This window comes from Mycteria americana, chromosome 6 (genome assembly GCF_035582795.1).
Source record: "Mycteria americana isolate JAX WOST 10 ecotype Jacksonville Zoo and Gardens chromosome 6, USCA_MyAme_1.0, whole genome shotgun sequence".
Taxonomy (NCBI): Eukaryota; Metazoa; Chordata; class Aves; order Ciconiiformes; family Ciconiidae; genus Mycteria; species Mycteria americana.
Genome location: NC_134370.1, coordinates 28417697 through 28429839, shown reverse-complemented (window position 1 = coordinate 28429839; position 12143 = coordinate 28417697). Strand labels below are relative to the sequence as shown.

General features: G+C 39.0%; 1 protein-coding gene across 9 annotated transcripts in view; it reads right to left on the bottom strand.

Annotated features, from left to right (window-relative positions):
- ZMIZ1 (zinc finger MIZ-type containing 1) overlaps positions 1 to 12143 on the bottom strand; it is a 366110-nt gene that overhangs the window by 202058 nt on the left and 151909 nt on the right. The window contains exons 1-2 of one of the 9 annotated variants that reach the window (XM_075505174.1): positions 8137 to 8317; positions 7049 to 7187 (exon numbers count right to left, since the gene is read on the bottom strand). The exons of 7 other annotated variants lie outside the window; for them this stretch is intronic. The gene's annotated coding sequence lies outside the window, so the exon portion shown is untranslated. Of the gene's footprint in view, positions 1 to 7048; positions 7188 to 8136; positions 8318 to 12143 lie in introns of those variants that run through there. One more of the 9 variants, XM_075505173.1, reaches the window with a different exon arrangement.

Genomic DNA, 12143 nt, shown 5'->3' with positions numbered 1-12143 from the left:
TCTCTTTTCCGATCCAAAATATTTTAGACAAGTCTGACAATATACTGCTCTCTGCCGCTTTTATGAAAAGTTTTCCATATTGATATTTACCAACAAATAAATACTAAAACTCTGTGAAGTTTTGCAGTTAGTATGGAATGCAGAGAAGCATTTTTACATTGGAAGTTCTCCCTGTTGAAATTTCCATTAAGGATATTTACACACCTTCTGTATAACTTTTTTTTTTCCAGGTAGGTAACTAAATAAGGGGTTTTTTAATAGAAACAGAAAATATGTTTGTGCTGCACCATCATGCAATGTAAAGCCTAACTCTCTCTGGTTAAGAGGTGTCTGAACTATGTCTATGTGTCTCCAAATATTTGGATAAGCATGTAAATAAAGACCTCAACTGCCAACATTCAAGTTCATGTTCTCTTTTTGCCCATTCCAGTAGGATACAGTAGGATTTTGCCAACCCATCCAGCTAAAATTGGTTCTGAATACATTCAGCAAACCATCTCCAATTAAAAGACTAAGGTCAGCGTTTGTAAAGTGTACATACTACTGACGTACTCATCCACTACGTGGATGCTTATCCTCACTCAACTAATATGGCAAGATTAAAAAAAGTTTATGCAATTTTTATTTAATATTTTTCATGTATTTAAAGAAAACACAGCTTTAAAAGACAAAGTATATTTTGAGGTCTATCAGAAAAAGCTCATCCCACTGACAGCTTTGTTGTAGAAGACAGGATAACTCAGAGCATTTATTATTTATTAACTCAAGGACTCTTGAGTTCAATACCTGTTTGTGGCACTGACTCACAACATGCCCTTAGGTAAGGGTCCTAATTATTCTGTGTCTTATTTTGTTGTGGGTGAAATCTTTTCTATTAGAAATGTTGGAAAGAAATTTTTGAGATCCTTGGACCAAAATCCCTTCTGAAAGTGCTGAACAATAGGCTTGCATTATCTGAACATGGAAGTGGAAAGCAACTTATCAATTAGCTACGATTAAATTCTTCTCGACACAAAAAGGAATAGATTTGTATTTTACTAAACTATGTGCTCAAGAGTTTCATTTTTGTTTTTAGTATCTTTCACATGTGCTGTCATTCAAGTAATTTTCTTTGCTATCATCCACCAAAAATGCTGGGAAAGGATATAAAGAGGTTAGAAGGATGAAGAGAGGGAAAAGGAAAAAAATTATGAAATTATTATTTCTATGCAATACTCAAACCTTGACATTGATTAGTAAGTCAGAATCAATAGTAATTTCTCCCATATATATTATTATTGCCATAGTATGAAGTATATTCATTATTTCCATAGTCCAATACCCAGGCATATTCTCAAAACAGAAAGATGTTTACAGAATATTTTTGAAGGGAAAAAAGATTATTTCAGCCTCTTCTAATTAATGGTATTGACCAAATTATGGTGGTTCATTTGTTCTCCTACACAGGAAACAACTGCCCTCTGGTTAAAAAAATAAAGTTATATTAGCTTTTAATTTCCGTTTTCAAAGGTATGTTTATGGAATATTTAAATTTGTAATAACTTTCCTAGCACACATAATGACTAGTGTATGTTCTCTCTTGCACTCCCCATTTGCCCACTTCATCCACCCTCCACCCTGAACCTACATTATAATTATAAATATAATTATAAATTTACATTATAATTTAGGTATCTGTGTGAGTGTCCATGTATAATAAATGGAATCACTAACTTAACACAGAGAAAAAACTAACACTGAATTTCTTTGCTTGTCCTAAGAAATGCATGAACTTTGGACCATGTGAAAGAACCAGAATGTGGGATGCAGCCCAAAGCTCTAATTGGTGACATGGCTTTTTAAAATACTATTTCTACTATTATAGTAGGAAAAATAATATTGCATTTCTTAGCAAGAGAACTTGTTTAATAAGGATTTTGCGTTTCATTGGAACATTACAAAGGTTCTTGAAGAAATTCACATGCACTGAATTAATTACTTGAAGTGACCAGCACATAAGCAGGAAATTTCCTAAGGATGCAACAGCAAAGCATACTACCGTGTTTAGTGTGACATGGAGTTGGGCACAAGCTCAGGCTCAAGAACTCTACTACAGCCTCCACATGTTGGAATAATTCACATCTTGATGATAAATTTCCAAAGGGAGAGAGGGGTGGGGGGGAGGGGAGAGAAGAGAGCTTTGCTTAGGCTAAAAACCACTTACTTCTACAGACAAAACATATGGGTATCAGCGAACAGCCTCAACATGAAACTCAAAATGTTTCTATTGAAAGTAACATTTCAGTGCAGAGGAAATCTACAAAACTCTGCATCAGTTGCCTTTGGTAAACCAGCCTTGTTCTTTCTCTGTCTCAAATTCTTAACTTGTACTCCACAGCAAAACCCCTCCATCTCAGCATCCAAAGATTCCCACCAGTTGTGACTCCCAACCCAGAAGTAATCTGCTTAACATTCAGCTTTGCCAACAACTGTGCAACCAGACAGTTGCCTTGGAAAAAAAAAAAAAAAAAAAAACCAAACAAAAAAAAACAACAAACCAACAACAACAACAAACCCCCCACTTACTTAGTTCACTATTGTTTTCCCGAGGTCAGTTCTAATTATTTTCCAGCATGGCAACTTTAAGGAAACTAACACATACCGAACAGTCTCCTACAAAGGAAAAACAGAATCAAATTTGAAGGAAGGCATCGCATCCACTTTTGCAGCTTTCTGGTTCTCTCCGAGCCAACTCAAACTCCAGATATCAAAGTGCATTTGGTAGTTGGTTGGCACCGTGGCCACTGGGGACAGCCCAGGGCTCAGCAGGCTTTTCCCTGGGGCAGGACGGTGGAACAGTACATGCCAGTACAGTCATCTCGCCCACATCTCACCCACCTAAGAGGAAGCCTTTGGACACACCATCTAAACATGTGCAGGAGTTTTTGGCATCTGGAACACAGTTGTGATTCAAAAGTTGCAAGTGCATACAAACATCTTCATTCTAATATAAATCTGATCGTGAGACTGAAAAGCAAGGTAAAAAAACTAACTCTGATTCATAAAAATACTTGATGAAAGTGCACACAGTATTTTCCATTTCTCACTCTTTGGAATAAACAGCAACACTACAGCACACGCCTCCAGAGGAATAAAGCCAGACAAAAACTTTGATTTTTGTCACTCTCACAAATACTCTTACACCACTTCAGCTCTCGTAAGGCTTTCTTCCCGGCTAGAGCCAGTTACTGCTGGAAGGGAGCTGATAACTTCTTGTGCTTCTCAAAGCAAAGCAAGTTACTGGAGCTCTCACCAGTAGCTAGTCTGTGATAAAGGCAGTACCAAGGAAAATGACGTTCCTATTTAAAGCAGCAAGGTAGAAAATTTACCACATGTATACCAGTCAGAGAAGATTTTGGTACACATATTAGCAATGCCCAAAGAACAGTTTAGTGTAAAATTCAGTGAAGTCTGGCCAGAGACGACAGACGCTTAGAACACAACAGAAGAATACGATTATTAATAAGGTTCAGCATAACCTCTGCAAACGGATAGGTTATTAACCACGTGGCAGCTTACCACGATGCAGACCACCACTGACAGTTAGCCCAGTAACCTCTTACGCCGCACACACGGCTGCGCCCCGAGGTGAGGGAGCGCCCGCGCTGCCCAGCGTGCAGCACGGCTGGGGCCCCCCCACAGCATCGTGCAAAGCAGCCCGGGCACAGGGGCCTTAACCAGGCTGCACGTCCTTACCTCCTGCTAACAGAAACCTTGTTTGGGGACCATCGGGCATAACGGAGCTCAAATCTCACTCATTAAGTATTCCATTGTTTCTCACAGAGAAAAAACAGAATTTAGGAGATTCGTTTCCCCCTTGGTGTGCCCAGACCATCACACAGATTAGTACCTTGAATGAAATGTTGCAGTTAAACACTTTCCAGTCCAGCTCAGTTTGTTCCAACCTGATTCTCTGAAAACCACATGGAGAGTTTTCAGCTGTAAGCACCATTTCTTGCACTGTATTATTTAATTACTGTAAAGGAGCTGGTCACAGACCTGATAAAGCACTGCAGTCCCTAATTCTCTTGACTCGTATCTGACCTTCCAAATGAAAAGATAAATAAAGGAATAATTCTTGGTGGTAATTTCCTTGATGTTAACAGTCTTCCACAACTTGAGGAGAAAAACACGATTTTGCATAACTACACAACAACATGCAGCCAGCAACAGCATCCACTCATTACTGATTTATCCTCAGACTGAATTTACCAAGTGAATCACGTAACGATGAGAAAGTCCAAAACCTCTATTTGGCTGAGACTTAAATTAAGATCCGGTAGCTTACCTAACTAAATTATAAGATAATTTTTTTGCTGTTAGATACAGTGTTTGTTTAGCAGGAATCACAAAACTAAACAAAAAAGCATTAAACTTCTTTTAATACTCCAAGTTTTCACTTAACCCTGGGGAGCAGAGTAATTTAATTTCTCAGCGCCTGATAGTCTTTCTGCAGGATATCCAATCTTAACTTTACACATAGCTCAAATTCTTTATTAATATTGCCAGAAATCGGGGGGGGGGGGGGGGGGGGGTGTGTTGACTTTTTCTTATTCATTTCTCATTCCCGAAGAAGAAGCGGAGATAAATTGCATACCTGTTAGAACAACATGATTTAAAACTTTACAACAGAATGAAGCTCCTGTTGTACCATCTGGTTAATAAGCTGTCAGTTCACTTATTAAGAACTATAGAGATCTGGTGGAATTTGAGGAAGCAGCTGACAGCCCATCATATTTCTGATTCTAAGGTACATCCTGTCTTTCAGTAAAGTTTGAATAAAACAATGCCAGGTTTGCAAGTGAGCTATACAAAGAACAAAGGCACTTGGGAGGAAGCTTGTAAAGATCTAAAGCTTTGTAAAGTATCTAGAGAACTGCATCTATAACCAGACACTGAATCAGTCTCATTTCCCCTGCTACCCTCCCCAGTGCATCTTCTCCCATCCCTCCTCCATCCCGTACTACATTCTTCAGCACAAGGAGGTTTTGAAGCAGGTTTACAGATGGTAGTCAGTGTTGGAGGGCGGGAGGAAGGGTAGGAGTTTTTAATCTCCAAGGCTAAACGGATGAAGCTGATCTTAATGGATAGCATCTGCAACTGTTCTCAGGCTGAGGAGGGGGTTTGGACTAGCTGAGGAACAAAAACACGTCTCACCTTAAGCCTAATAAAAAATGGTGGGGACAGAGGGAAACATAAAGCCTTAAGAGTTGTGATTCTCAGCTGTCCAAAGTATCCTTTGGAAAAAGGAGTTCTTACCTTACAGGAGCTGAAAGTGACAAAAATATAACTTTTAGTACCCTTATTGGATGTTTTACTACATCCTCACCAGGATCTTCATTAAAATCGTACTTAAGATTAAGTCAGTGGCTGGTTGCAATGGTAAAGTGGCACCCCTGGGATGTTGCCCAATGTGATTAAAAAGCACACAGAGCAGTGCCGCAAATTGTAGCTTTTTCAACTTGGATATCCCTGTGTTTTTGTTTTCATTTTTGAGGAGACTGCAACAAACCTTTTGATTGCAAATATACTGACTGTTAGGAAATATCTTCTGTTAGAAAAGAAAAGGTGTGCAGCACTAGCCTTTTGAACCAGCACTAACACAAGCAGCTCTTCTGCTTTGACAAAACATCATCATTACCAACAACGTGATAGTTGGGATCAGGGGAACCAGTTATATTTCTGAATGTTTCAAGTGCAACTGTAACCTTTTTTGGAATGCAAAAGAGCATAACACAGTCTTCCTTGTGTTACAGCGATGCTGGAAGGCCACATTTGAATAAGGTTCAGACATATTTAAAAGATACAAGTCCATCTGCTGCTGAAGTCTTTACAGGCCTCAGCTTTATTTTCAAGATTGTCAACTGTCAGGATAGAAATAGTTTCACCTCTGTGGTAGGACAAACACTAAGTCACAGAAAAATCCAGTGATTTCCCAAAAACTGAACCTACATATCATGGTCAGGATAGGCCAATCAATCACAAAAATACCTACTCCTAACTCTTGTCACAAAAGAGAGTTTTGCCAAGATCCTTTGACTTAAAAGTCTCCAACACTTGGAGTTCCTGGAGCTGGCTTCATATCTCCATGGCACAACTAGTCCTTTTTTAGTTACTTGATTGACATCATAACTCTGAGTCAGGACTGCACTACCATATGAAATTAGGTTCACACTAAGTATTCCACAAAATAACATCAAGACTGAAGTGTTCATGTCACGTGCTTTTCTAAACTCTAGTCTTAACAGCGACACATGAGTAAATATTTTTATAGCTCAAAAATCTCAAAACCTTTACCAGCTCTTTTAACCCTTTCCATTTTAGGCACTATTAAATGCATAAAATTTAGTTATTTTATATAAAACCAGAGCATACTGATTTCTTTGTTATCATAAAGATATGAGCACATTTCCCTTTTCATAACTGTAGGTAATGCACAAGGGACCAGAACTTGCAGACATTTTATCACTCAGCATTATACAACAGCACTTTCTGAAATTGCAGCTTATTCTCTGCCTTAAAACCAGAACAAATGCTAAGAGAACAAACAAGAGAATACACCTGCTCTCCTTGAGCTGTAACGTTTTGGAGGTTGGTTTGTTTTCAAATGCAAGCTCCATAAAAGAACAAGCTAATTTGCAGGAACATACTACCTCTCAGTGGTTTGAGCTTAAAAATAAAACACCAAAAAAAAAAAAGTGACTGCAAAACATGGCATAACAGTTGCAACATTTCTTTTGGTAAGTTATTAGTAAAACTTTTCTTTAAAATTGCTTCAATTATAAATTTTGCCAAAGCAAACAAACTTGCCAAACAGCCTTTAAAACCCAGGAGAGAAAAAGCGTGGTAAGGGATGACTTTCTTGGGAGCTCCCATTTCCCTCCTACCTGCTGGGATCTGCAGGTCTCCTGCATGGAGAGCCCTTTCACAGCAAGGTCAGGTCACACAAAGCTGACATTTCCAGAACAGTTAAAAAAAGTCCTACAGGAACCTAAACTGAATGCTTTACCTCTAAATTTCTGAAGATACTCTTTAGAAACTCATCAGAGGCACTGAACCTTCATGAAAATTCCATACAGGCAGGTTTCTGCTTGCATGCAGCTCCTTGTTGTAGCAGGACCCAGGATTAATGATTTGTACAGACTTTCCTGATGAAATAAAAGTTCCCTCAGAAAACACTGGTTGAATATAAAATATTTTTAAATACTAAAGTTCCCTACCTTAGATACTGAAAGCTTCACAGGCCCAGTAATTAGCAGCATCAAGACTTGCTCTTGAGCCAATGACTAAGATAAGCCAGGGTCTTGGTCAGGACTGCCCAGCACTACAGCTCCTCAGAGCTCAAGCAACAATGCAGGTACGCTAACATTTTTGTTACAGAATGGTGCTGTAGACAAAGCTACTGGGAAACTGGAGGCTGACAGCATTCTGCTTTACTTAAGAGACACCAGTTTCAAAGCAATTTTTTTCTAAAACTTTTTTGTTCATAGGAAATTTGAAAGACTTTGGATTTCCAGTTCATTTGAGAAACTCAGAAACTCAGAGTGCCTGAAAAACCCTATTTCTCATACATTTCTCAATTACAAAATAAGGAATTTGCAAGGTTTTAAACTCACTGTGTGTTCTGTTATAAACACAGGATGACAACATATATGAGAATAATCAAAACATAGAGAAAATTTTAAACATGTTATCATCATCTTTTATGATGTTGAGGTGCTAATGGGGTTAAATGCTAAAAGAAATGCTTCTTCAAATAAGAGAGCAGAATGCTGTTCAGAATCTTATGCTTAATGTCTGCCATTCACATGGAAGCATGTCGCCCAGTCTTCTATCCTTAAATCACTTCCATAACTTCAGTGCTGCAGATTTATTGGGAATAGAAATGGGAAGAGGGGAAGACAGGGTAGAAGAAACCCAAATCATTCTTCAGTTCTCAAAATGCTTTAAAATATGTTTTATATATCACAGCAAGTTTTCCTTTTTCAAAACACAAAATGTGTATCTTTTTTCATGCATCATTAATTGCCACTAGCACTGTGCAAACCTCCAAACTCTCAGAGGTTTGGGCTGGCTTCCAGAAGCTGACATACTTACCAGCATCTCTTTGGTGTAGAAATCCTGGGAGAGTTTCAATTCTTCCTGGTTCCCAAGTGGTCACAAATATTTCAAGAATAGCCTTTTCTGTGGTATTTCTCTTTTCTCTTCCAAACAAACCCAGCAGTTCACAGGCATGTGAAAAATGCTATAAAATGCCTCTTGTACCTTCCTCAACCACCTAAAAAGGATCAAAGTTTTGGATAAAGGTTTGCTTTTTGAAGCAGGATACACAACGGTAACCCATGACAAGCATTATGAATGCTCTTTGCAAGAGTTTGCCTCCCATTACAGCCCAAATGGGAGCATCTAAATCTCTTCCTGGAGTTGCAAAATCTTGTTGCACTTGCACCTCTTACAGCAAAGGTCAGAATCTAGCAGAGTCACCCGTTATGCTATCTCATTTACAAAAAGAGATATCTTTTTCCATATTTCCCTCATAGGAGTTATTGGAGCCAATAGTCGATTTGTAGCTTTAACCTTCTGATAACCTTGCAACAATACCACTGCCCCGCAAGCAATTGGGCCTTGCTGTTCATTGATTTCAGCAAGAAGCAGGTTTTGCACAAGGATGCATTATCTTCCCAAGACTGAAAAAGATTTATATAATGAAACTTTGATAAAAATCAGCTCTTGAGAGCAGTTACAGGATGAACTCAAAGGTCTGAAAAACTCTGAGGCAACAAATAGGTTTAAAATCATGTCCGATATAATACCTACTGAGGCCAAAAAATTTCACTGTATCATGACTAATTTCAGCAGATGTATGTTCCTATGCTTGGCCTCAACTATAGACCCCTTGTATTTGAGAAACTAGGGTATAACCTAAACTTCTTCTGACCTTGTAACAAAACAGCAACAATGCAAGAACTTTATTTCATGAAGAGAGGCAATGTCAACAAAAATAGGCTGCTTTAAAAAAAACATAGAGGCTTTTGCTGCCAATGACTCACAATTTTTTTTTTTCTAAACTGTCCACAAGTACTTCACAGCAGACTGTAACGACTTCGGCCTTTGCTGAACCGCGTTCCCACTGAAAACCATCACTGCATCATCATCATCCTTCTGTAGCAGTCTCAGCTCAAGGCTTAATGTATAAGGTATCATTGGCAGACCACTACTACAAAGTCTATTCTGTCAGCAGCGTTGCTTTTTGGTTTACCTTCATATGTCAGCCTGTCATTCACAGCAGGTCAGCAGCTGCTTGGTGAGCAGCTCTGCCAGCCCTGCTGCAGCAGGGCAGGCTTCTGAGAAAGGGACCAGACAGCTTGAGGTGAAATCAGCCCAGCCGTCTCAAGGCAAGCCATGCTTCCTCATGAATCGCAGCCATTAGTCATGCTTATACAACACAAACACCACGTATCTGAACAGCGGCATGCTTTGCTGGGGACCAGCTGCATGCTAACTTTTACAAAGGTGCTCATTAAAGCCTCCGTTTCCTTTTGTCTTCCGGATCTCATAGTGCTCCCATGCCAGCCTGCTTTTGAAAACTACACTTACTGCTTCCATGAAAGCTTTGGCTTTTGGAAGAACGAGGTGGGTTGTCTAAGCAATAGTTGGGGCCTTTCCAAACATTGCTGAAAGTCATGTGTCTTTCAGCAACGCGTCAAAGATCATACCTGAAAGTCAGCATAGTTGCAATATGGCATATCCCCACTAATACAGACAACCCACAATGGTTTTGTTGCATGATAGCAAACATGTTATTACACCCGCCTGTATTACAGCAACGTTGTAAGCTAACGACCAACTTTTTTTTTAATAAATATACCAAAAAACCCACCTATGCTTACGATGTAAAAAGACAAGAACCAAAGGTAGTGTTATTACCCCTCTTTTAGACAGTGGGACTGAGTGACTTCCCTAAGGTCCCACAGCTATTGAAGCAGTATTTTGCTAGTGCCTTAAGCATAAAGCCCCCATCCCCACCATGACACCATAGGACACCCTGTGTGCTGGCCTTGGCAATCGGATCGGTGGTCTCTGCTGTTGAAGAACTGCTGCATCAAGTGCTCTAATCCAGTGGTTCTGGGAAAGTGAAAAATCCCAAGTTTGTTACTAAGCCAATTAGCATCTTGCTAGCACCACCTTCATATTTAATTATATTTAAGAAGTAATTATCAGCAAAGACCTTAGTCAATACCCTCACTGCTCTTAGCAAAGTCACGCCCAAAGAACAGGGACAGCATAGGAGTATTGTTCAAAGCAATTTGAACCACATGAACATTGTATTCATGTCAGATACGTTCTCTTTCTACTGTCTTAATTTTTTATTTTTTAAATTATTGCATCTCATGACATCTTTTAAAAGCTTCAACAAATTAAACAGCTTGACAGAAATATTATTGGAAAGGAGACTCTTGGCTCTACGCAGGAGCATAGATTAGACTGACATATTTATCCTTTCTGACATTATAAAACAATTAAAAAGTAATCTTTCTTACATTATTTTGAATTAAAGTGTTATTTTGTAATTAAAGAGTCAAGTCCTAGAATTAAGTGACTATCACCTGGAAATCTTATTTCTCTCCCTTTTTAAAATTTAGTAGTGTGTTAGTAGCAAAAACCTTGAAAAATATAATTCCAGTGTCCTGAATGCCATAAAAGAAAACAAAAAAAAACCAAACCCAAACCAAAACAAAAAAAACACCCAAACCCCAAAACTCTTCTAAAAAAAAAAACCCCACCAAAAAAAAACCAAACCAAAACCTCCCTAAATAGAAAAAAAAAATTTAAATTTGCTCCTCCACATTTGTAAGCTTTTCCAGAGAAAATCTTCCAGAGTTGCAATCAGAAGCAAGTAAGGTCCTCCTCCCAATGACATGCAAATCCATTAAATTTCTAATATTAAACCCTGCAAAAGACAGAGCTGAATTCTCACAAATCAACCGTGCTGCTAATCAAACTCAGCGTAGGGAAAGAGCTCAGTCTGTGGCCAACTGTACTGGCAAAACCCTTGTGACACGCTGCGTTATACAACGAGCTCTTCTTGCACGCGGACCAGCAGCTTCTCCGCACGGCAGCGTCAGCAAGTGGCCTGGATGCAAGTCAGTGAACTGGAAGGGAAAGTCTCCCACGTGAAGTTCCTTTCCAGTGTCAATGCAAGCATGAAGGGTATCAGTTCAAAACAAGAGGTGAACTGGAACAAGAGTTTCATCACATGGAATAAGCCAGTTACCTCCCCGAAGCGGCATGAGCTGCGCTTGTTAGCATGTACGTGGGCAACAGTTATCACATTGATCAGCTACTTCTGAATGACAAGCCTTCCCCCGAGGAAGCATATATTGTGGCCGCAACTTAAATACACAATTTATACACCAATGCCACAGAAAAATCTCTAGTTTAATCTAGGAGAAAGTATTGCAAATAATCATATATTGTTTTTTGTATTTTAGAATGCATTTGCAAAACTTTTCAAGGGCTACACAGTCACTCAAAACATTTGTTTATCTGAATAAATAGCAAATTTCAAGTTTTGCTGGCAAGAATCAGACTAGGAAGGCATCAGAGCGAAGGAACCTTTTTGCAGCTGAGTTGGGTACGAGAGCAAGGTTAAAAAGAAATCCCTATCTCCGTCAAAGTCTAGTGTTCCAGAAAAAAAACCTGCTACCCTTATTTCTATTATTTGTTTTACAATAATATCTATAAGACCCTTTGCCAGATACAAAAGCAAACTGCGACAAGCATTCTCCCAGCAGAGATTTATAATCTAATAACAGGATACGGCATAGGTGAAGAGACTTGTCCAAGGTCACATAGTAGATACACGGCACAAATAAGGATGTCAATACTTCCTGACACTCTCTCTAGTCCCTTGCCATTTAATTCACATTGCCTCCCTACACCTCTGATGACAAACAAGCAAAGAACCTATTTAGGGCGGCAGGAGGGGGGATGATCCTACAGACAACCATGAGCCTATTTTGCTGATGAAATAAAAGGTTTCCATTTATCTTTAAAGGGAATAGTTGCAGGTACAGTCTTTATTTGCTATTACCACAAAATCA